Below are 26,864 nucleotides of genomic sequence, written 5' to 3'. Positions count from 1 at the left end.
AACCATATCTATGTCATGTACACATGCGGTATGTGCAACATCCGTAGCGATGGGCATTAAAATAGGATTTTGGGTACCTACCGGTAAATCCTTTTCTCGTAGTCCATATGGGATACTGGGAGCCCGCCTCTGTGCGGCTTTCTGCTGTAACGACACGGTTAGGGCTTGTTGTCCTATAGGTGAACTCAGAAGTTGTTATGATTCACCTCTTTGTAATTTTATGTTTCTTATTTTGGTTTGGGTGTGCTGTGAGAATCTCACCACGTTATTGTTCACATACCTCCTCACATAGCTCTCCTTCGGCACAGTTTTTCATTAACTGACTAGTGGAGGGAGATAGAGGGGAGGAGCCAGTGCACCCACACTGAAAGCTTTAATGTGCCTGTCTCTCCTGCGGAGGATCTCTATCCCCATAGTATAACCCAGTATCGCATTGGACGGTAGAGAAATTGTACTCGTGTATCTCACATTGCTGTTAGAGGCTCTGTGTATTCAATTTTCTTTAGTTTCCAATATTACGGCTACCGTGAATCTAATGTACTATACTGTACTATTCGCTATGGGGGCTCAGAGGTGTAATATGTTTTATACTTACACATGGACTATGATAAAAGAAAAATTGTCACAGATCATGCGTATTAATACATGAATTAATCACGATAGTTAGAATTTAGGGGAAATAAATTACAACAGGGACAAACCTTTCATGAATAATCAATATATATGTTCTCCGCAGGACAATCATTCTGATGCATGAACACAAGAGGCTGCTCTCTCTTTTCTGTATACGTGTGGTTAATTGAGATTGCAGTGTGTAACTCATGAGACATTAGGCTTTCCTCATTTCATGTTGTAGTGTATAGGAGCGTGTGATTGGCTGAGGATTGTTCATATTTGTTTTAGCTGTTGTAGGTTACATTAATTAGTTTACAGCAGTGGTACTACAGTCTAGAGATTTTAGGGACTAACGAAAGCAAAGTGGACTGCAATCCATGAAGTAACTACAGCCCTGACTTCTAAATGGTATATTGCTACTTTGTTAGTATTTTAATTAAATTAATAGTCTCTATTAAAGTTCATTGTAATGGGCCATACACACGGGGTGATTTCAGCCCCATTTCAAAAAAATAGTTTGTAAAGCAATATTCTTCGTAATTAGTCCAAGTGCCAGCCAGTCTGGGCAGGGTACCGGTCCGCTGGTTATACTACTCTCCATGTCTAGCCAAGGCTGCTTCTATTAGAGATGGGATTAATAGGGGGAATGAATGAGTGAGTGAATGAGGTTGGCCATTACTGTGTAATAGTCACTACCCTTTTGCATCTTACATATAACAGTGAAATAAATTTCATAAGTAGTTTCACAAAAATCGCACAATATATTACAAAGAAAAAAATATATATATTCTGGTCAGATATATATTCCGATATCGGCTGTAAATTTAGTCCCAAAAAGAGACTATTGCCTGAAAATGATCTATGTGGGTCACACACATTGCAGCAGTGGTCAGGGAACTCGGTCCTCATTACCCCACGCAGTGCATGTTTTGCAGGTCTCCTCACAGAATCACAAGTGAAGTAATTCACTCCACCTGCGGACCATATAAAATGTGTCTGAGTAATTAGTACACCTGTGCACCTGCTGGGTTACCAGCAAAACATGCACTGTGTGGGGTAATGAGGACAGCGTTCCCTGACCACTGCATTGCAGTATCCATCTTATTGGGCGATGTGACTGCGTTATGGAGCGTGGGGGGCGATGTGACTGCATTAAGGAGCGTGGGGGGCGATGTGACTGCATTATGGAGCGTGGGGGGCGATGTGACTGCATTATGGAGCGTGGGGGCCGATGTGACTGCATTATGGAGCGTGGGGGGGGGGCGATGTGACTGCGTTATGGAGCGTGGGGGGGGCGATGTGACTGCATTATGGAGCGTGGGGGCGATGTGACTGCGTTATGGAGCGTGGGGGCGATGTGACTGCGTTATGGAGCGTGGGGGGGGGGGCGATGTGACTGCGTTATGGAGCGTGGGGGGGGCGATGTGACTGCATTATGGAGCGTGGGGTGAGCTTTCTTTTGAGCTTTATCTAAAGCAACGGTTCCCAACCATTGACCTCGAAGCACACTAAAGATTCAATCCCGGGTCCCGACAGCCCTGGCCCGTTTTTGTTTTGCTTGCCTGTATATCGGCAGGTGGGATTCAGTGTCGTTTAATCGATTTTCACGGGGGTGGACGGCTTTTCATATAGTCTAATTTTAATTGTGAAAACCATTCCATTGGCTAAAATCATTGGTTCCCAAATGAGGTCCTCAAGGTACCTGAAAAGTCAAGATTTGAAGGATAACTATGCTTAAGTAAAGGTGACTTAATTAGTGCCGGTACTTATGTAATATCTGGACTCCCGTTTTTCTTATGAGACCGCGTCCCCTCGCGGGGCTCGCTGCGCTCACCACGCTTCGGGCACGGTGGCTCGCTGCGCTCGCCTCACGATATAAAATCAACTCCATGCGTAGTTGGATGATAGGGGTATGAAAAAATGGGGTGCATTTAACATGGGAGTCCAGATAATACATAAGTACCTTAGTGCCTAAGTCCGTTTGATTATTCTATCTGTGCACAAGCAGAAATGTCCCTAATACCTGGACGGTTGGGGTTCCTTGATGTTTTGGAACCACTGGCTTAGTTGGCACCAGAAAGACCTAGGCTGGGCATCACTTTGGCCTCTAATTTTATGATGCCCTTTTGGGGTCATGCCTATTCCAGTGATGGAACACCAACTTTCTTGCCGCTAAGAAACACCATCATGCTGTGTATGGTGCCAGGTGTATCATTTATTAGTGCAATTATAAGGAATCTTCAGGGCGAAGTTAGAGAGAGTGATAAAGAATAAAGGTGCCCACACACTAGAACGATTTTTGGGCCGATTGGCCGATTTTCGATATATCGGCCGATATGTACCGATAATCGGTCGAAAATCGGCCGATGCTCGCTCCCGTGGATCTTTTGCTAAATCTTCTGATCTTACGTGCTGCACAAAAGATAAGAAGATTTAACAAAAGATCCACAGGAAAGCACACGGGATCTTAAGAAAAATCTTTGGTAAAGATGTGCACTTGCCTGAAATCTTTTGTCCAGATCGGACAAAAGATTTGAAGGCTAATTTATGCGCACATCTTATGATCGCAGATCTTTCTAGTGTGTGGGCACCTTAAAACCTGTGAACTCTGCAAAGTAGGTAACCTTATCAAAGTATGTAGGGAGCGGTTCAATTGTCCCGCTCCCACAGCCACCTGAGTTTGCTATTCGCAAATAAGTACAATGGGTAACTGAACAATGACATACTGCCCTGTCTAAAGTGACCTTGGAAATTCAGTTATGGGCTCCCATTAAACAGTTGATTTACCCCATAGACTTATTACAAATGACTGTTTTTGTCAAATAGAAATTACAATTTTACAATGTACACCAATGGGTAGATTGTTCCTTTTTGATATTTTATTGCGAGTTTATTTAGTCTGTTATAGTGTTCCTTCTAGGAACTGGGAAGGGTGGGGGCAGAAAGAAAGGGGCGGACCGGGCCAGCTGACGTGAACAAAGTGGATGGGCCAGGCCTCGCCGAAGTGACTGCTGGGGTTGTGCCGGGCTTCAGCGTGGGCTCTGGGCTTCCCCGTGCGCATCGACAGTAGGGCTGTTCTAGCAGGGTGCTGCTAGAGGGGCAGGGTGAGGCGCCCAGCTGAAATGGGATCCCGACAGGCATTCACCCGACTTCGGAATCCCGACTGTCAAAACACCGACCGTCGGGTTCCCGACGGCCACCTGCTATTTTCCCTCGTGGGGGTCCACGACCCCCATAGAGGGAGAATAGAATAGGTGGCGAGTGTAGCGATCCTGCAAAGGGGCTTAGTTGCGCTCACCATGATTATTGTGATTACAGTTTCCCCTTCTTTATAAAGTTAAACCTTTTACTTCTAATAAACTTTTGAGTCGGTGGTCATTTTTACTGATTTGCCATAAAAGTTATCTCCCGCTCTCCCCCCCCCCCCCCCTCATCTACTTATCCAGAACAACTCTTGTAGCGTTTTGCAGAATGACTTCACTAGACCACTCTCTAGTATAAATAAGTTAAATATCAACTTCTAGAAGATTCTCTCTGTGGCTATACAGTAGGTCGACCACTGAAGGTCGACACCTGAAATAGGTCAACCGGTTTAGAAGGTTGACACAAGCATTAGGTTGCCAATGGGAATGTCAAAAGTTAAACATGAGTTTTTCACTTTTTTTTTTGTCCAGAATGTCAACATGGACACCATGAAACTGTAGCAATGTTGGCGGTCAAAAATTGTGTGTACAATTTACAAACTTGCTGAACATCTCATCATTAATGTCATAATGCTAATCATTGGTGCTTTTGTATCATAAATAAATGGGCTTTCCTTGTAATGCTCAATGACATCCACAAATGGGTTAACAACTTGGGTCCTTAAGGCACCCGTATGGTCCAGGTCTTACGTATATCTGTACGTGGCCACATGGTGACCCCAGTCAATTTGGTCTGAGCCAGGAGTAGGTTCTCAGACTGGGCTGTTAGGAGGCCTTGAGAACCAAGTTCGGCAACCTTGATCAGCTGAGCAATGAGAGGTATAAGACGCACCCTGGGAGATCTAAATTTGGGCACTTTCTCTTAAGTGACATTGAGAATATTTCTAAGGGGATGTAGTTGGCATCCCAAAGGATGGGGTAACGCTGGAAACCTGATACCCCCATCAAAATCCAGACACTGGAATCCAGGCAGCAGCCATCCTGGTAGTAAGCCAAGGAGGGTGAGGGAATAGTTAGGAGCGGGTTAGTATACTAACAGTGTACTCAAGGTGCCGGGATGTGGTGCTTGTACTCCAAGCACCCGTCTCATACCCAACTGTTCTTAAGCTACCCTAGAAAACATAATCCAACATCGCAGTAAGAACGGGACCTGGTTGCCATGAAGTATTCAAGGGAAAATAAATTAACAAAAATTTTACTTTCTTTTTACTCCATGGCAGCCATCAATGAATGGAACCGTATGCAGACACAAATATGTAAAACTGAGTGTTGGTTTATTCATTTGCTTGTAATTAACAGCACAAGTTTAAATATACAGAAAACTTATTGAATAATCGAAGAGTTTTTTTTGAACGGAACATCCGCAATTCATTTCCTTTCCAGATTGTATCTGAATAGTCGTCCTTTGAAGCCTGGAACCCAACACGTCAGAGGAATGTCTTCTAAAGGTGCAGAGAGCCTCTTCCAGTAATTCTCCTGCACTTCTATCTCATGGAGGGATGTTGTGCCGCTCAGTGACATTGACTATTATTCTGCATCTTTTCCAGTGGTGTTGTGGAAACTGAAGCCATTGGCCGAATTGGACTCTTATGAAATATTTAAAGCAATATATCTTCTATATATGGGATTATTTTTGCCTCTCAATCTTCTAGTGGATCTGTGGTCCTTTTATCCTGAACTCGGCTGTATCCGTTTAGGGCACCTAACACCATTTTAGAAGTGAATTCATCCTGAAGGATACATAATTATCATTTCAAGATTGCACTAATTTTTGTCATGTGTTCCGGTTTTTTATTAATAAAATATTTAGCAACTTGGTGTAAAATGAGTGTTCTGCTTATTGCTTAAACAGTAATTGTTGGGAGAGATTAGCAGGGAAAAATCAAGTTGGTTTTTCAGTGTAAATGTTTAAAAAAAAAAATAATAATAATAATGGGAAAACTCTCCCAAAAGCTTTCACTTTGATTCTCAAAGTACATTTGGTCCTAGGTTTACAGTAAAGAAATGTGTGTGTCCCAGAGACCCCTCACTCTATAAAGTTGGGGTCCTACTCCGCTGTTTTTGGGTACCTTAACATATTATGCCTTTGAGCCCCACCACCACTACTGTCACTACAACGCCTCTTTAAAGGGGCAGGAGAGTGGAATGCGGGAATAAAGAGAGGAGCAAGAAAGTGAGAAATGGGTGATTGTGGATAAAGAGGGAATGCGAGAGGGTGAGAAGGCAGAGAGAGAAAAAGGGGGAGCATGGGGATGTAGGGAGGGGATGGGAGGTGAGTAGTAGAGAGGATAAAGACATGGGGCAGAGAGATAGAGGTAGGTGAGACACGTGAGAAAGGATAGACCGAAAGGGGTGCCGGACGGCTCCCCGACAGTCGGGATTCCGACAGTCATTACTCAGACGTCGGAATCCCGCCTGCTCCCTCGTGGAGGTCCGCGACCCCCATAGAGGGAGAATAAAATAGGTGGCGAGCACAGCTCACCACCGTACCTGCAGCGTGGTGAGCGCAGCAAGCCCGCAAGGGGCTCCATTGCGCTCCCCCTGCTGTGCAGTCGGGATTCCGACTGTCGGTGTGTCATACCACACCCACCAAAAGTGAGGTGGCGGCAGAAGAGCACAGAGGAAACAATAGGGGACAAGGGGATGGGGAGCTCCAAAGAGGGGGATTAAAGGAAGTGAGGGGATGGGTTTGGGGGGGGTAAGAGGAGGAGGAGGAGGCAGCAGGTTTTTTCTCACGAACAATGGCACTACTTCTGCTCCCCGGCTGCAGCATTTTCCCACTCTGGCTGCTAGCCACTTCTGATCCCCAGCAGCAGACACCGATGTTCACTGCTCCTCGGAGCCAGCCGCTGGGCTCTACTGATTTCAGTGTTCCCTGCGCTGACCTCCACTACTCCCCCTGTAGCCTACAGCATTCCCGGGGACCCACTCTGTCTGCCGGGCTGCACAGTTACGCAAGTAGTGACCCATGGACCTGCCCCCTGTCCTGGAGCTGTGTCGCAGCCACTGTTCACACGTATTTAAAACACTAGTATGACAAATATACCTATGTCCTATGACTACACATAAACGTTCCTCACTTAAACAGGTTACACACTAAACAATGTGTATACCCGGCCAGTGGCAAGATTTGTGTAAAGATATCAGCAATGCACATTCACTCCCTCTCAATGGCGACAGATTTTTCTATCCTCCTACACAATGTCCCATTGCCTAAACCACACTGAGATGCACATTAAGCTCACCAACAGACTCTATCTAACCCCTGATCGTCTCCACACCTTCTGGCCATCCTGTTCTACTGGAGGCAGTGTGGCTGTGTGGGCAACATATATCATATTTTTTGGTTCTGCCCCAAACTCCGGGAATACTGGGCCGAGGTCTTCAAGTTAATCTCAACTGTCCTTCAGATTGCTCTCCCTCCCGCACCGGCCATCGCCTTATACCCCCAGGAAGTCCAGTCAGAGAAGACCTATGTCCTCGGAGACATACTCATTGCTGCACGAGCAAACTTAGCTCAGCAATGAAGCAACTCCCCCCACCCACCCTTTCTTCAGGTTATCCTGAAAATGAACCACCATTTTCTTATGGAAACCAACTTCCTACCTCTCTCGGCCAAACCCTCCTCCCTTCACTCTTGTTGGCAACCCTGGCACATTTGTCACGGACGGAGAGGGTGCCAAATTCTTCCCCTCCACGCAGCTGTCGCAGTTCAGCCTGAATGAACCCCCCGATGCCTCCTCACCTTAGGACCATAACTTAATGCTTACCCTACTACCTCTTAGAAATGTTAGCACCGCCTTACTGGCTGTGCTTGGAAATTGAGGTGTTTTGCCACGTTTCGCTATGTTTTACCGTTGCTCCCCTTACTGTTCGCTCTGCGTAGCGACACGTTATATGCCAATTTGTACCCTGACTGTATTTGATGTCCATGTCCCCCCAATTGTCCCCTTTTTCTTTTTGTACCCCATATAAACCTGTACCAATAAAAATGTATTGATGGAAAAAAAAGATATCAGCAATGCCATAGACATTGAACGATATATGGTTCAATAAACAGTTTAAAGACACATTCCCTTGTATGCCAGGATTGTCCTGTCACACACACACACACACGGTGACCTGGCGAACAGCCTACGGCCGTGTGTGATTGCCAGTGCCAGTCTGATCCGCTGGCTCTGTGGACATATCTCCTAGTGTTACGAAGGTGAAATAGGCAAACAAGTAGGCCATTAACATTGTCATGCAAATGATAGGGTCAAGATTTTCTATCTTGTCATTTTCCGTTCAACACCGGTCCTAGTGTGAAGCGGTCAACCGGAGCCGACATTCCCAGAGTCTTCAGCTCTGCTGTATTCCCTGGTTCATCCTTTCAAACTACAAATGGACCAATGTTGAATTTTTCAGAATATTCAGTCTGATTTTAGTATTACTAGTGTATCTGTATGAGTTGCTGCAGTATAATAAGGTGTTAACCCGTTTGTGGATGGTTGCAATGAAGTTCAAAAGAAAATGATGTCCTACTGACTACATGCTGCAAACTTTTTTTAATATGGTCACTGGGGAAATTTGGGTTTAGTTAGTTTATTTTAGATAGTTTGCCGAGCGTAGAAACCGGAAGTAGCACGGCGCCATGCTGGTGCCGTGAAACTACACAAGTACCGAAATATTTCATGTCTTCTGGGTTTTTTTGTTTTTACTTTTTAAACGTGTTCTTCTTAAAGACCCTAACACAAGGCTACATATCCTGGGGGGTTCCAAATGGTGTTTTTTTTGTGGTGTTCGTTCAAGATTTTGCTATCGTAAGCTGCGGGTTTAACCATGATCCTGTCACGTCGGTTCTGTAGGAAACAGCAACTCACAAGTGTTCGTCACAATTTGCCTCAGTAGTATCATTTCTAACTGAATCAAGCTGCTTTGGTCATGGATGACCTATCATCCCACAAACTGCAATCCCTCATTGGATAGGTGGAATGTGCTTTGGAATTACTATCTCTCTCTGTTCCTGCTATAAGTAATACCCAAATACTACTTTCACATCGTTCCTCGGACTCTGATTATTGCTGGGTTGGTGACGTAGGAGCACCGGTCAAGGTGTGGTGTGAAAGTACCACCGTTTATCACCCGGGTTGACGATCCCCGCATTCAACCTGGTTGCAAGAAGGGTTAAACCCAGGTCCCCATGTGTGTAATGGGTGATACGGGTTTAATGTGAAAGCACCGGACCAGGGTTGGTGCCAGGTCAGACCTGGGATTGCGGTGTGAAAGGGGGATTGGTGATCTAAAAATATCCTTGAGTTGCCTACTGCTCTCCTTTTCCTCTGTTTCTGACCTACACACATCTGATCTTCACATACAAGAAGACTTTTTTTTTTTAAGAGTGGTATTCAATTGTTATATCACACCCAATCTCCCTTCTAAAATCACAGAATAGTAGGGCTATATCCAATTGATCTATTTTTTTGCACATATCTCGCTCATTTATGGTCAGGTTTGGTAACGGATTTGTGCATTTCAGGTCGCTATCATACATTCAGGGATAGCTAACTGGAATGTTGGTGAAAAACAATTGAATACCGCCCTTAGTTTTTACATGAGTTGGTGATATTCCAATCTTATTCTCTTATAAATCGAATGAAAACTGGGCAGGCGTCTGAAGGGTACACCCAGGAAATGCTGGTTGTCCCCATGAGAATGCCGCCTGCCTGACTCCGTCCCGCCTCCCCTGTTCGAGCGCCACGGTGACTATGCAAGTTCCCGAAGGTGCCCGCACAGAAGCCATCGACTATACCATTGGTCCCCGGTGGGAACATTGTAATCATGCCCTAAGTCTGTTGCTTGGGCTTCCTCTTTGAATTCTCTCATTCACTAGCCACATCCAAGTTCCTCCTAATTATGTCTCTGCCACCTTTGTAATATCTGTACTGTTGGACCATCCCTCACTAAAACGCTCAACAGTGCATTTCTCACTTCCCAGCTGGGCTTATACAACCCCTTCTATCTGGCTTTCTTCCCATGTCAGTCCATTAGTGCTACCTCTACAGCTTGTGTAACTTTCCTAAGCCCTCTTCAGTCATACTTTCCTATACCCGTCACCAGTCTGTATTGTCTCATACTAGTAATTCAGATCCATCAGGCTGCTCACTTGTCGAGGGTCTGTAAGTGACTCCGCTTCTAAGGTAATTTGGATTTACAAGTACTGAACCACATGAATTACTCTGAGTTGTTAGTCTTTGCATCTTCCTAGTGTTCTAATAGTTGATACTCGTTCAGCCCACAAACTGGCCACTACATCTGTTAGGTGACAAGTACATGGTAATTGTTGTGAATTCTGCCTGTGAAATGTGTCTGTAACAAGTATGATGTTTTAGCATAGCTTTGCGATCTATAAAAGTGTTATGTACAAGTGTTGTGCAGTAAGTTTCCGGATGTGCGTTACAACGGTAGAGTAGACATGATCTGACTATGCGGTTGTGAATTGTGATGTAACTATAAAGTTATTTTGAAACGTCAAGGCACAGAATCGTACATAAGCAGCACTGCTCACCGAAGACGTCAGCATGATTTATTCCTTCACAAACGTGTTATGGTGCTCAACAGAGGTCACTGGAGAGCCATGATCTTTTACCACTTCAAGAGTTCAGATACAGCAGGACCAATTTTCACCGACCGTCTAGCTGCGTTTGAGGAAGGACTGTCCCACACCATTGTTGGTGGTTGGTTTGCAAAATGTGGTAGGAGACTGTCTCTGGAAGACAAGGAGCACTGGGAATGACTTGAGTCTGCCATCACAAGGACGAACATTGCTGCTTTGCCCAAGCGGGCCATAGTTGGTGTGCCACCACCAAAGCTCTTACGTTCTCAAGGCATTTAGCTACCATACAACTTATGCAGTAGCGCACAGTCACTGGGGACTGATATGTCAACCCGATGCCTTCCGCATTTGCCTGGAGCCATTTCCAGATGCCATCCAATAACTTGCGCTATAATAATAATGTTCCTGCCCCAAAGTTAAAAAAAGTGGTGGTTTTCTTGCACAGCAATTCATTTAGGAGATTGGTCATGCACTGTACAGTCCAGACCTGGCCCCTGTGATTTTTATTTTTTGTGTTCCCACTAATCAACTACAAGATCGGTGGAATTCCTTTTGATCCACGTGAAGCTGCAGTGGAGACCATCCAGCATGGAGATGACTGAACCTGCTTCGGGCTGTTAAGCACACACAACTTTGCATAGACGGCTCTGGCTAATATATGTAATGTTCACTTTGTAAATGTAATTTTTGCATAACTGGGCACTTATTGCACACACCTTGTACATTTAATGCTTAGGGTACAGTATGATAAAACTTGTGCATGCTACACTGTGTAATCTTGAGGACATAATCATTCTGAAAGTTTCAGAACAAACAATCTCCTCAGTGTGTACTGCGATGGCAATAACCAGGTAAGTGTGCGCCGCTGGAGCTATTTGTATCCGTGCAGCCCCCTGAAGGCTGAGAGACCTAAATTTCAGTGATGGTGTTTTACACAATGTTTGCCCCCGAACTGTTTTTACAGTAAAAATTATTGGCTTTTAATGCAATCGTAGGTTAATGAAGCTTTGCAGATGAGTAACACATTTATATTTGTGGGGGGGGGGGGGATTAATCATTTTGGATTCTGTCCAGTCCAGCATTTGTAACCCTAACAGGAAATGTTCTGTTGTTTGGCTCAGGACCGTAATGCGAAGGAATGGGGTCCCCCTCCCCATGCCGTCAGGTTATGCAGCAGTATCTCAGTATGGTTTAGGCCAAGGCTTATGATGGAGATGGTTATTTCAGAAAACTATCTTTCTGCGTATGCCAGCATTGCTTTATCTTTTACTTCCAGTTACGTACAACAGGTTGAGTATCCCTTATCCAGATGATCTGTCATCAAATTCCAAAAACCATAGTTTTTTTTTTTTTTTTTCAAAGCACTTCTGGGGACATGACATGATATGACATGTCCCCAGCAGCTGGCACTACCGGGGGGACATGATATGCAGCTGGCACTACTGGATACATGATATGCAGCTGGCACTACTGGATACATGATATGCAGCTGGCACTACTGGATACATGATATGCAGCTGGCACTACTGGATACATGATATGCAGCTGGCACTACTGGATACATGATATGCAGCTGGCACTACTGGATACGTGATATGCAGCTGGCACTACTGGATACGTGATATGCAGTTGGCACTACTGGATATGTGATATGCAGCTGGCACTACTGGATATGTGATATGCAGCTGGCACTACTGGGGACGTGATATGCAGCTGGCACTACTGGGGACATGATATGCAGCTGGCACTACTTTGGACATGATATGCAGCTGGCACTACCTGGGACATGATATGCAGCTGACACTACCTGGGACATGATATGACCTGTCACCAGCAGCTGGCACTACCGGGGACATAAAACGTTTTAAGGATAATGTCGCGCAACCTTGTGTGCTGGCAGCTAGGTTGAGTGTGTCCAGACTCAATAATGGAGATAAAGATAATGAGACCAGCGCTCAGGCTCTGAACCTATTCAGTCTACCCCAATAAAGTGTGGAGTGTGTGCTAGGAAAGCCTAGATAAGTGGAGGTGTGGATGGTGCCACTAATAGATAGATTGACACACTGTATGTGGCAAATCAAAATAAATTTATTGATAATCTGTTGAAAATCACATGGATGTATTAAATAGCATACAAACATATGGGGCGTGTGGGGAAAGGGGTAAGGATGGGGGAGAGATTACTGAATGTCTGGCCTGTGCTTGGCACAGGGGAGTCTTGTGCAACTGCCACTGCACCTCCTGCAGTGACTGTGGTCCATATTGCACAGACAGGTGGAGAGTCTTAGGTTGGGATAAACACAGTGCTCCGGCTGCTGGTGGGTGGATAAAGTCAATGGGGGTCGAGGAAAGTGCAACAGTGTCACTGGGAGCCAGCCCTTGTGGTGGTGCACCTCACACTTACCTGATACCTTGGGTGTTAATCTGCTTCGACCGTCCCACGTCGCTCTGCGTTGATCTTCTCCTGCTGGTGCCTGCACAGCCGTGCGAGCACACCAGTGTAGATACCGCGTTGCTTCTACAGTGACAGACGCACTTCTGGGTCCCGCTGGGAGGCGTTCGCCGGGAGTGGGGAGGCATGGGAGCTCAACTCCCGGTGGGGAGGAGACTGATGGGTGATGTGTGCTCCAACACGTTTCAACCCCTGTGGGGCCTTTGTCAAGGACTACCGGGGACATGATATGCAACTGGCACTACTGGGGACATATGACATGTCCCCAGCAGCTAGCACTACCCGGGACATTATGTGCAAATGGCACTACTGGGGACATTATGTGCAAATGGCACTACTGGGGACATTATGTGCAAATGGCACTACTGGGGACATTATGTGCAAATGGCACTACTGGGGACATTATGTGCAAATGGCACTACCGGGGACATGATGTGCAAATGGCACTACCGGGGACATGATATGACATGATGTGCAAATGGCACTACTGGGGACATGATATGTAACTGGCACTACCGGGGACATAATATGTAGCTGGCACTACTGGGGGACATGATATGTAGCCGGCACTACCGGGGACATGATATGCAACTGGCACTACCGGGAATATGATATGTAACTGGCACTACTGGGGGACATTTAACTGGCACTACTGGGGGACATGATATGCATCTGGCACTAGGTATGTGCACGACAGTGATTATTCAGCATTCATATTCAGTGCCTGTTTTGCTTTGATGTTTTGAAACCTTGTTTCATGCACAAATAAAATGTGTAATTGATGTGTTTATACATTTTAGAAATGCATTTTGTGTTTACACATAGGTCCCGTCCTCCCGGGTCATCAATGAAATACAAAAATACTCTGAAATACGGAAAAATCCTTCTTATTCCAACCTTTTTTCATAAAGAATATTCAACCATTAGTAGAATTCTCAGTTCATATCACTATACCTTTTTTTATAGGATGTTTTGCACCTTTTGAGTTGTATTTGCAATAATCTGGGTGCACAGTGACACTATTAGTTTTTCAGAACTAAAATATTAGTAGGAAGGATGTTTTATTTGCAGATGCATTTGCCAAGCCATGTGACCATTTTTTTTTTTTTAAAGATGGGTAAAGCCATTATGTTCTACCATAATCTCAAATGTAGCAAATTTAAGGTACCCATACACTAGTGCGATTTGTGTCCTTTTCACACAATTTTAATACATTGGGCCGATTGGTGTGGAAAGTGACATCGTATGCAAAAGGACCACTTACTTTGTATCGCATGCGATCCAGCTGCTGGGGTATAGCATTTAAGGCTAGCATGCGATACCTCACACTAGTGTATTGAGGGCCTTTGGTACATATTTAGACTTTGGTACACATGAGATGATATGTTGTATGATCCCGTGGATTGGCTTAGGTGTACCTGGATTGCATGCTCCTGCCAGCTGAAATCTGATTTTGCACAACACTTGGCAGCTGACCTATTATCCTTGTAAATGTTGCCATGAGTTCATTATCACGCAACTAGGTTAGTGGTAGCCAACCCTAGCCCTCAAGAGCTACCCAACAGTTCACATTTTCCAGACAACCTAGCTGCTGCACTCATTAACCCCTTCCTGACAGAGCTAGTTTTTGCGTTCCTGACAGAGCCATTTTTTTCAAATCTGACATGTCTCACTTAAGTGGGGATAACTTTTTTTTGCTTTTACTTATCCCAGTGATTTTGAGATTTTTTTCGTGACACATTGTACTTCAAATTAGTGGTAAATTTGGGTCGATACAGTCTGTGTTTTTTTGTGAAAAATACCAAAATGTCGTGAAAAAATGGAAAATTTAGCGATTTGCAAAATGTTAAATTTTCTGCTTGGGAGACAAATAATCATACCACTCAAAATAGTTAATAACTAACATAGACCATATGTCTACTTTATGTTGCCATCATTATTTCAACTTCCTTTTGGACACTAGGAGGCTTCAAATATGAATAGCAAATTCTCAAATTTTCAAGAAAATTTCAAACACTGATTTTTTTAGGGACCAGTTCAGTTCTGATGTGACTTTGAGGGACTTGTATGTGAGACACCCCCATAAATGATTCCATTTCAAAAACTGCACCCCTCACAGTATTCAAAACAGCATTTTGGAAGTTTGTTAACCCTTTAGGTGTTTCACAGGAATTAAAACAAAGTGTAGGTGAAATTTCAAAATTTCATTTTTTTTGCAGATTTGCAAATTTAATACATTTTTCTAAGGAACACAGTACATTTTACTAGAGAAATGTGACTAAAAATTGATTCCCCCAATTCTTTGGTTTTCATAAATATCCTATATGTGGCCCTAGTGTGCACGGTGACCAAACCACAGGCTTCATAATAGAAGGAGCACCTACTTGATTTTGGAGCCTCCTTTTTATGAGATTATTTTTTAGGAACCATGTAGGTTTCTAGGCACCATAAGATGCTAAAAGTTAGGTACCCCCCCACAAGTGACCCCATTTTGCAAACTACACCCTTCAGGGAATTCATCTAGGGGTATAGTGTACATTTCAAACCCCCAGGGGTTTCACCAATTGTGGTACAACTGGGCAGTGAAAATGAAAAAAATAAATTTTTCATTTTCACAGCTCAGTTGTATCAAAATTGGTGAAACCCCTGGGGGTTTGAAATGTACACTATACCCCTTGATGAATTCCCTGAAGGGTGTAGTTTGCAAAATGGGGTCACTTGTGGGGGGGTTCCACTGTATGGGTGTTTCGGGGGTCATTCAACCAGAATCTGTGCTGCAAAATCCAAAAATCACTCCTTCCCTTCTGAGTCCTGCCATGCACCCAACTGGTATTTTTTGGTCACACATGAGGCATTGCCGTACTCGGGAGAAATTGGGGCACAGATTTTGGGGTGCTTTGTCTCCTTCATTCCTTGTGAAAATGAAAAATTTTGAGCCAGATCTGCATTTTTGTGTAAAAAAATGTAATTTTTTACACAAAAATGCAGTTCTGGCTCAAAATTTTTTATTTTCACAAGGAATGAAGGAGACAAAGCACCCCAAAATCTGTGCCCCAATTTCTCCCGAGTACGGCAATGCCTCACGTGTGACCAAAAAATACCAGTTGGGTGCATGGCAGGACTCAGAAGGGAAGGAGTGATTTTTGGTGGCGGAATGAATGGTGGGTGCTATGTCGCATTAGCAAGACCCCCGAAGCACCAATACAGTGGAACCCCCCCACAAGTGACCCCATTTTAGTCACCAGCTTTGGGAGGGGGGCTGGCGCTGCGGCTGCGGCTGGCGGGGGGGTGGGAGGGGTGCTGGCGCTGCGGCAGCCGGGTGGGTGGGAGGGAGGGGGGCTGCCGGGTGGGAGGGGGGGGGGGGCTGGCGATCGGTGGGGTATATACACACACACACACACACACACACACACATATATATATATATATATATATATATATATATATATATATATATATATATATATATATGTATATATGTATATATATATATATACATATATATACATATATATACACACACATATATATATATATATATATATGTGTGTGTGTGTATATATATATATATATATATATATATATATATATATATATATATATATATATATATATATATATATATATATATACATATATTTTCAGTGCATATATTTTATTTTACAACTTTTTCAGCAGCTTGATGCTGCTGCTGCTGCTGCGGGGGGGAGGGGGGAGGAGGGCAGCGCTGCGTGCGCTCCAGACGCTCCGGGGGAGCCGTGGGAGCCGCTGCTGCTGCCGGGTGAGTGCCCGGCGGGTGCGAGGGGTGGGCTGCACATCGGTGGTGATCGGTGCTGTACCTGACAGCACCGATCACCACCGATCCCTGTGCTACCGAGCGGCTTAGCCGCCGGTAACACAGGAAACGCTGTGAATGGCTGTTCAGATTTGAACAGCCAATCACAGCGATCGCCGACCGGGGGGGGCACCCCTGCCCCCCCTGGGCGGCGAGGGGGGATGTCTGCGGTCAGGGACAGCAGACATCACCTAACTGTCACTGCGTCTCTAGACGCAGTGACAGTTAGAAGTCATGACGTACATTTATGCCATGTGTCGGGAAGTACCTCCCGGCCATGACGTAAATGTACGTCAAATGTCGGGAAGGGGTTAATCACTGACACATTTTAAAAGATACACAGATGGAGCTAATTAGCTCACTTGTGATTCTGGGCCTTATTCTGGTTGGAGCGGCCGGGCCGTACGCGCACGTCCCGGGGTTTTTAATGATCTGCGCATGCGTACATTCGCTAATGCGCAGGCGCGAACACTCCACAACGCTTACGGACGGGTCTCTACGTGCGAAAAAACCTGTACGCGAGTGTACGGGCATTGGGGGCGGCATAGGGGCGTGATGAGGGGAGCGCCCGAAATAATGAGGGAAAATGGGCGTAAATATGGGCGTGCACGGGGGTGTGCACCAAAAATGAGCGGTGCTACTACCGCACGATCGACTAAAGCACCGTTCATTTCGGACACAAAACAGGCGGCCGCCAACCGCCATCTCAAACCACCCCTACAGATACCGCATGCCATTGTGCGCCTGGGTTAGCTAATTTACGCGGATTACTACCAAACACATACACCTGAATGTAATAAGCAATACTGCAGTCTATTAAGTCCAAACCATGATTTCACTACCTGCAAGCCACACACATCACTCTAACACATTGGAAGCTTATCTTTCTATACTTCTCTACATTTAAAGGTTTGTTTAATTTAAGGTAAGAATCTTTGTAAGACCTGCTTATATATGCAAAGGTAGGTATTTGTTAAACAGTTATACACATTCACTACGTGCTTTCATAGACTTTACACAGTAGCACACTCAATCGACACAAGTCGACATGTGTCAACGTGTTCACTCTAATACAAACATAGGTTTTGTATTTATGATACAATAACATAAACCACATCTAACACCTACAAAGGATGTTTCAGCAATGTTTTAATCCCATGGCCACTATTTTGCACATTAATTAATTAAATCAATCAATTAATTAATTTTCATAATTATACTTGAAAGGGAAGATATGCTGGTCCCTATATGTGAAGGGTATGTCAGCGTACACGGACGTACGCTCACTCTCACGAGCGGTGCCATAAGCTGACTTTTCTATTGAAAACAATAGGGACCCGTCCGTGCAAGCTGGCGTACGCTCAGATAGCCGCAAGAAGTCGGTGGGAAGACGGCCGAGAGACGTCCGTAAACTGTGGTGTACGCTCAATTGTACGCCAGTTGTCGGAGTGTAAGGGCTGGCCCGTCCGTGTACGTTGGCGTACGCTCAATTGTACGCCACTCCCCTTTGCCGATATTTCTGGCCGTACGTATGCGGCTGAGTTGTGGGTGGACTTAACCCCAACGGCCGCGTACGGATAGCGTACGTTGTTTTGGTACGTACGCACGTTTGGCTGCACCGATCAGAATAAGCTCCACTGTGAGGAGACCTGCAAAACATGCACTGTTGGTAGCTCTCGAGGACTAAGGTTGGCTACCCCAGAACTTGGTGGTATATTTGAGTGTGACGTATGTTTGTTGTTTGGTGAAGGATGTGCTTAAAGTCTATTGTCGGGATGTATTAAAATACATCACCACCCGCCCATCCCTATGCCAGTGCATATGTACTAGCATATGAGGCTGGCATCCCGGTGCGGTGACTGAGGGCCCCGCGCGTTACCTGTAATGTGGTGTGCGGGGGTCTCCGTCACCTCCTGGGCTCTGCGACGTCCCCGGCAGCAGGGAGGACAGGGGGGAGGGGTGTGCGGACACTGCGTAGCGGGCGGCGATAGAAACCCATAAGCTTCTATAGGTAGCCGGCCGATATGATGGCTGGCATAACGTATCAACGGTTCACATCGGAAACTATGTAATGAAGGTCTGAATGACCCCTTGTTAAAAGTTAAATAATAAATATAATAAAATAATAATGATATCAATGATAAAAATACTAATAATATTAAAATAAAGATAAGAATCCCATGTAAACAAACAATGCTTTATATAAATACTAAAGCATTTCTCATTCATTTGTTTGTTACCAACATGCTGAAATTGCAATAACCAGGAAAGCCACTGCTGTACTTGTAGTTCCACAGCAGTAAGAGCTGAAGGGTCATTGCAACGCATTCACTCCCGCTGCTGTGGCAGGGAGCATACGGTGCGGGCAGGCCCGCTGCTTCAGGGGGGGGGGGGGCTGCGGGTAGACCCGCTGATCTAGCGGGGGTTGGGGGGGGGCAGAACCGTCGCTCACCTACAGCAGTTCCAGTCAGGGGCAGGCAGCGTGCTCCCTGTACCTGCTAGTACCTCCTGTGACCCAGTCACTGTGATCAAGGCAGCTATCCTTGTAGGGTGCATGTGGAGAAGGCCCCCTTGAAATTCCAGAGAGGTATCAATCAAAAATGATGTGTTTCCCGGCCTCTTATGAGTATCAGCAGCTCCTACAGAGATCGTAAACGGAAGATGCTGCCGATACCCATAAGAGGCGGGGGAACAAATATTGAGTGAAATCATGGAGTCAAAGTATATATAGTTATGGTGTACTAACAGGCTAACAGTTCCATGTATATATATATATATATATATATATACTTTTCAATACTAACTGTCCTAAATGACCTTAGAATATTCATCTTTTAGATATATATATATATATTTTTTAAATATCCCTGGCCAGTGAATATTTAGTATAATAAATCCTTCTTTAATATAGGTTTAGCACTGTCCTGAGCAATTTCTAGAATATATCCCGTTTTCAAGTATTTCAGGGATCGTTACAGCATCTTATATAGCATTTTGCTGATTGTTACATTATCTGAGTCTCCCAAATCCCTCAGTGGTCCAGATCAAAATTGTTAATGGTGACATTTTAGGACCGTCTCATATTTGAAGACTTATTTACACCTATGGGTAATTCCTACATCGAAAATACATTCCCTTCATTGAATTCTGGTTCATGACTCATTTGAAACTAGGACACAAAGTGGCCTATTTCTAACATAGGGGTAGATGTATTAAGCCTTAGCAGGAGATAATGCAAGGGTGATAAAGAGAGATAAACGTCCAGCCAATCAGCTCCTTACTGACTTTTTTCAAACACAGCCTGTAACATGGCAGTTAGGATGTGATTGGCTGGACGTTTATCTCTCTTGATCACCCTTGCATTTATCTTTTGTTAAGGCTTAATACATCTGCCCCTTAGGCCCTTCTTCTAGTTGATTCGGATGGATGCGTATTTCGGACAGGAACCGAGTGTTCTTAGCCCCGCCTACCGTAGGGATCGCTCACGCCGTCCGAATGCGGTAAGATGCCGAGCGTACGGACCGTGAGTGAATGTTGCATGTGAAAGCCTCCATCTGTGGGAAACTCCCCCATCCTCCGATGGTCGCCGACCATCGAATGATGGACTGAGCGGTCAGACAGCTCTGAGTGCTCCAGACCACTCGGACATTTCTCCATGCGAAAGCAGGGATATGGGCGGGCAGCTGACATCCAGCTGTCCGCCCCCCACACGTGCGTCACGGGCGCATTACCATATGTATGCCCAGCATTTTCATGGGAACACCCATAAAACGTGGGGCGTACGCATATTGTACCTTACTCCGTGTTCGAACGTGCGAGGCCTCTGCACATGCGCAAATACCAAACATCGGTCATCCGACCGCACACAGAGCCGTCCGACTCAATCAGAATAAGGGCCTTAATTTCTCTTGTAACATCGTTTTGTTGGCAAAGTGCAATTTATATAAAGAACATGGAAACCCAAAGTGCATGGGGTTTCTTTCAAAGTGCTAACTTTATGATCATGTGTCTTAGTACATTATGTCTCAGATTAACATTTGCTCTAAACCAGGAGTCCTGGTCAACAAATCTACATTTTGGGGTTGTACAGAGGAAACAACAGAAAGTCTTTTTTGGCGGTGCACTAGGAGGAGAAAAAAAGTTTTTTAAAATATAGCTTTTATTAATTAGTTTAAGAAGTTAGATGCGAAATATAAAATCAAAACATACAACATGAATTGACACTGGACTCATTAAAAAGGAAGAGAGAAACTCCCCTTATCGTAGTGGGGGTAGATATCTGGATTTATTATATATAGTCACAAAATCTGCTGATTGCTTGGTGTGTACCCTAATACAATGGGGTTTACAATCTGTAGTCACTGGTGTTTCCTGTAGGGGGAACCGTGTCCCTGTATTGTATAGACACACCTATACAAAGTAACCAAAATCCTTGTTTGTATCGGATACATGCGGTGTAATAGTAACTGGTTCACTGTTTCTGTTTAAATGAACAAATTAATTAACAGTTGCCGGACACACAGTATCTCTCATATGCGCCGTGCTGCGAGATCATCAGCTACGGTCGCAGTTGGAGGGGATTCTGCAGGGACGGCGTCCCGTCTGCAGCTATCACCCCCTGGAGGCTGTGCACACTGCCGGTAAGGGCTAGTAGGCACACGGATAAATCGCCAGGAGAGTCAGGCTCTCCTACACTGATAACCACCGCGTGTTGCAGCCGGCGGCGGTGTATGCTGTCACCGAGATGTGACCCGCATCTATCTCCGGCTGTTAGTCAAGTACTTAGAACATATAAACAAAACAATCAATTTACATTCCCCAGCTACCCCCACTCAACGATCCACGCCAACGCGCGTTTCGCAGTTTTGCTTTTTCGAGCCTTGAAAAAGCAAAACTGCGAAACGCGCGTTGGCGTGGATCGTTGAGTGGGGGTAGCTGGGGAATGTAAATTGATTGTTTTGTTGATATGTTCTAAGTACTTGACTAACAGCCGGAGATAGATGCGGGTCACATCTCAGTGACAGCATACACCGCCGCCGGCTGCAACACGCGGTGGTTATCAGTGTAGGAGAGCCTGACTCTCCTGGCGATATATCCGTGTGCCTACTAGCCCTTACCGGCAGTGTGCACAGCCTCCAGGGGGTGATAGCTGCAGACGGGACGCCGTCCCTGCAGAATCCCCTCCAACTGCGACCGTAGCTGATGATCTCGCAGCACGGTGCATATGAGAGATACTGTGTGTCCGGCAACTGTTAATTAATTTGTTCATTTAAACAGAAACAGTGAACCAGTTACTATTACAACGCATGTATCCGATACAAACAAGGATTTTGGTTACTTTGTATGGGTGTGTCTATACAATACAGGGACACGGTTCCCCCTACAGGAAACACCAGTGACTACAGATTGTACACCCCATTGTATTAGGGTACACACCAAGCAATCAGCAGATTTTGTGACTATATATAATAAATCCAGATATCTACCCCCACTACGATAAGGGGAGTTTCTCTCCCCATTTTTAATGAGTCCAGTGTCAATTCATGTTGTATGTTTTGATTTTATATTTCGCATCTAACTTCTTAAACTAATTAATAAAAGCTATATTTTAAAAAACTTTTTTTCTCCTCCTAGTGCACCGCCAAAAAATACTTTCTGTTGTTTCCTCTGTACTATTGTATCACTGTCTGGCGGTAGCACACCCCATGACTATATAGAACATCTACAACGAATTATAATAAAGAGGTTTAGATACATTATCTTTAATTCCAGTGCGATCAATCACCCCCCTTTCCCTCTACATTTTGGGGTTGTCTAACTCATAAAAGTTACTTTGTAAAAAAAAAAAACTGCTGAGGAATCCTAAAATGTTAATATTTTTATTTACCCTGCTACATGCTAATTAGAACAGTGTTAATTGCTTTGTGCACATGCTTGCAATATAAACCACTTTACCATGGTATTTTCATAATTATTTCTGACATGGTCAAGAGTGAAGAAAGAGAAGAGAGAACTCTTTTAATCCATACAAGTTAACTATATATACTATATATACTATATATATATACACACACACACACACAACTTGTTCCTTTACTGTTTGTACTGTATTGCTAATGGTTTGAAGTTTGTAAAAAAATATTTTTAATATGTAATAAAATACAAAACAATGCAAAGTTGAACGATTTGAAAGAAAACCTAAATAGATAAGATTTTTAAGAAACATCAACAGTTGTGAACAGGCAGACCATGTCCTCTCAATCATGTCGGTGTAAAAACTGAAGGTGTGGCCTTTGGAGGATTAGGTTAAAGATTGTAGATCAGGGAGAGCGGGAGTAGGTCATCTAAGAGCCGAGCTGTATTATCCAAAGCCTGTTAATAATTCAAATACTGTTCGATTACTTTGTTAATTATTTTAGGTATTTGGATGGAATTATTCATATTGTAATTTTTTTATGTTATGGGGGGAGGGGGACATCAACTTCACAAAGTAATTTTGTGTTTTTCCAAGTATAAATATCTACCAGTAATCTATCACATTTGGTGGCACCGCTGAGACTTGTCCCATAAAGGTGGCAGTCTAGGGTGGCCAATCCCGTGATCGGGATCGGCGGGATCCCGGGATTTTGCCCCCAAAAGGCCGGGATTTCAATCCCGGGATTGGAGTTTCCAATCCCGGGATTTCGGGACTAGACTGCGCATGCGCAGTCAAATGCCAGGCAGCGTCTGAGCACCCGCTCAGACGCTGCCTGGCTTCACCCGGCAGAGCATACTGCGCAGCGTGACCTCTCAGCGTGACGAGGTCACGCTGCGCAGGCAGGGCAGGCAGGTCATTTACGTCACGCCCGGCAGCACCCCGCCGCTCGCCCGCCCAACTAGCCAGCCAGCAGGAGCATACCGCGCAGCGTGACCTCTCAGCGTGACGAGGTCACGCTGTGCAAGCAGGTCACTCACGTCACGGGCGGCAGCATGAAGAAGCCGCACCGCGCCGCTCACCCACCCGCCCAACTAGTCAGCGAGCAGAAGCATTAACTACCCGTCCCCCAGCCTGGCTCCTTAAGATGACCGCCCATCCACCCACCCGGCAACCCAGCTGCCCCTGCATGGATGTAAGTAATTGCGGGGCAGCCAGGGCATTTTTCTATTAGGAAAGCCAATCCCGGGAATCCCGGGATTGAGCATTTTTCAATCCTGAATCCCGGGATTGAAAAATGCCCCGGGATTGGCTTCCCTATAGCAGTCCAACAAAAGTTTGATGAGGAGAAAAAAAAAAGCCATCCAAATGTTTTAGAACATCCCCATTTTACAGTTTTTATTGAACTTTAACTCCTGTCCAGTGAACAACCTGAAGTTGTACAAATGTTATTGAGAAACTGCTGGAGGTTACAAAAAGGTTAAGGTTGGCATATACCCAAAAGTACGTTTTTAGATTTTTATGAAACCGTGGGGGGAAAGAACCTGTCATTGTCTGTTTCAGTCATTGGACTACTGAAGACTGGAAGAAGTGCAACACATTTTTGGGTACTTCTGCAACAGTGTTGGGAAGAACATTTGTTACCATTTTAGGAAAGAATGGCATGATTGCGTTGGCTATTAGATCTGGGTGGCTACTCCTGAAATTCAAGCATTAATGAGCCATAAAGTTTAGGTTATAATTTTAAAATGAGTTTTATCTCCAGTTGTTTTATTGTTCTCTGCTTTCATTTCAGAGTACACTAAGATGTTAAACTGCATAAAATGGCATGCAATGCAATTTTTAATTGTACAGGCACCCTGATGGGAGATTACTATGTTAAATGCACCCCCATTGTTAACGCCACCCCCACTATCAATGCCAACCCGAAGTTTGGCGAGCCCGCGAGGGGCGGCGGTATGCATCCTCAGACCTTTTCATACCCCCAGTGTATAGTGTGGCGAGCCACCGAGCCCGAAGCGTGGCAAGCGGACGCGGAATACATGTGAATTAATCTGCGTGCGCTCGCCACACAATATAAAATACACTACATGCCAACGTGGATAGTGAGGGTATGAAAAGGTCGGAGGACGCGTACCGCTGCGCTCCCCACGCTTCAGGTTGGCATTCATAGTGGGGGTGACCTTAACAATGGGGGTGCATTTTACATAGTAATCACCCATCAGGGTGCCTGTGCAATTAAAAAATTGGGTCGCATCGCATGCGATGCGATCAAAACTATGGCATAAGATGAAAATCGTGGGCACCGTGCTAGGAAACAAGTACCAAAAATACTTTTGTTTACAACCTTTACAAATTTAAAAGCTTCAATAAGGTTATTTAAAAGGAATGTTATTTGTGGAGGAATGTATTTCCCTATACAATGCACTCTTCATACCTGTAATTGTATTAACTATTCTTTAACAGAAACCAATAGCTGAACCTCTGCAATGGTGAACGTGTTATAACTTTAACTACTTTGCATACTTGAGATTGTTATTAAGCTTATTATGTTATGCTCTTTAGTAACTGCTGTTCTAGGTTTAGTCCTTTTTTTAGTTAGTTTTTAAGACAATTTTAGCTTGTTTATGGACTGTAAGTTACTACGTGACATTCAGAAACCTGAAATTATTAGATGCAAGTGAGGCTGTCATAAGATAATGTCATTGCTTTCAGTATCTCAGGACTATTAATGATATATATTAAGTGGGACTGTGGTTCTTAGCGGTTTGATCTCTGAACTTTGTGTAATATGAAATTTGTGCTTTACCTGTAAATGTACGTGTTTGTGTGTGTGTGTTTTCAATTAGCTAAAGTTATTGTTAAATTAAACTAATTTAAAAACATTTATTCTGCAGTTGTATCATTGTTTAAGTTTTATTCACTGCAAATGACTCCGTGTCAGAATACACAAATCCTCCTTTATTCCCCTCCAAAAAAAATCCTGATCAGTCATTATTCCTGTCCTTTGGTAGGGTACTTACCAGCTAGAACCCATGTGTTAAGCTAGGACTGTGTGTTCCAAAATTAGATAACTATAACCGCACTGGACGTCATGCATTCAGGTATGTGTTGCAAATCACCTACTGGGGTATAAGGGTGCATGTCGAATAATGTGATAGAACATCAAGCCTGAAAATCAGAAAGAATGCAATAGATTTAATTCATCATATAATAAAGTCAGCCTTGATCGTTGTAAGATAAAGATCTCACCGCATGACCTGTCACAGCAAAATATATATATATATATATATATATATTATATATATATAATAGGTGACAGTGCTCAGGCAGATCCAACAATTAAATCTAGTGCCCCAAATCAAAGTGCAGTTAGGCCTGAGAGCTGAACAGCAGGATCCTATATTGAACAATTAGATTGACAATACATATCCCAACATTCAATTCCACGTCTACTATTGTAAAGCGCAACGGAATGTGCTGCGCTATATAAGAAACTGTAAATAAATAAGAAAGAAAGAAAAAAGGGTAGTTGTTTCCTAGCACAGCGCCACAGATTTTGATTGTATTGATCGGGTCGGAAAAATCGCATCGCATGCCAACCAAATCGCATGTGATGCGATCGACCCGATTTTTACATTGGAATCAATGTAAAATGGTCTAACGAGACCCGATTTTACATTGATTTCAATGTAAAAAGCCCCCAAACCCCCCATTTTAATAGCAAACCCCCCCTGATGGTTGAAATGGCCCCCCATTGTTAACGCTACCCCACTATTTATGCCAACCCGAAGCGTGGCGAGCGCAGCGGTACACGTCCTCCGACCTTTTCATAACCCTTACTATCCACGTCGGCGTGGAGTTGATTTTATATAGTGTGGCGAGCGCAGTGAGTCACCGTCCCCTCGCGAGGCTCGCTGCGCTCGTCACACTATATAAAATCAACTCTACGCCGACGTGGATAGTGGGGGTATGAAAAGGTCGGAGGACGCGTATCGCCACACTTCGGGGTGGCGTTAACAATGTGGGGACATTAACCATACTTTCTAACCCTATACAATGAGATATTGGCCCATTTCCCATTGTTCCCTATGTAAAATTGGGTTGATCAACCCGATTTTAACTTTAAAAATAATTTAACATTATTCTCTATGGGAAAATCGGGTTGGTCGCGGCCCATTATAATGGGCCGCGATGGACCCGATCAACGCGATTTTGTCTTTCACCGGCAAATACACTGGTGATTGACA

At 44.4% G+C, this 26,864-nt stretch overlaps 1 protein-coding gene across 1 annotated transcript in view; it reads left to right on the top strand.

Moving 5' to 3' along the window:
* The window catches only part of CSTF3 (cleavage stimulation factor subunit 3), a 66,806-nt gene that overhangs the window by 13,151 nt on the left and 26,791 nt on the right, over window positions 1–26,864 (top strand). The window lies entirely within an intron of this gene.

This window comes from Crinia signifera, chromosome 11 (genome assembly GCF_055691185.1).
Source record: "Crinia signifera chromosome 11, ASM5569118v1, whole genome shotgun sequence".
NCBI lineage: Eukaryota > Metazoa > Chordata > Amphibia > Anura > Myobatrachidae > Crinia > Crinia signifera.
The sequence above is the reverse complement of the archived record's forward strand: the minus strand, read 5'-3'. Positions and strand labels throughout refer to the sequence as shown.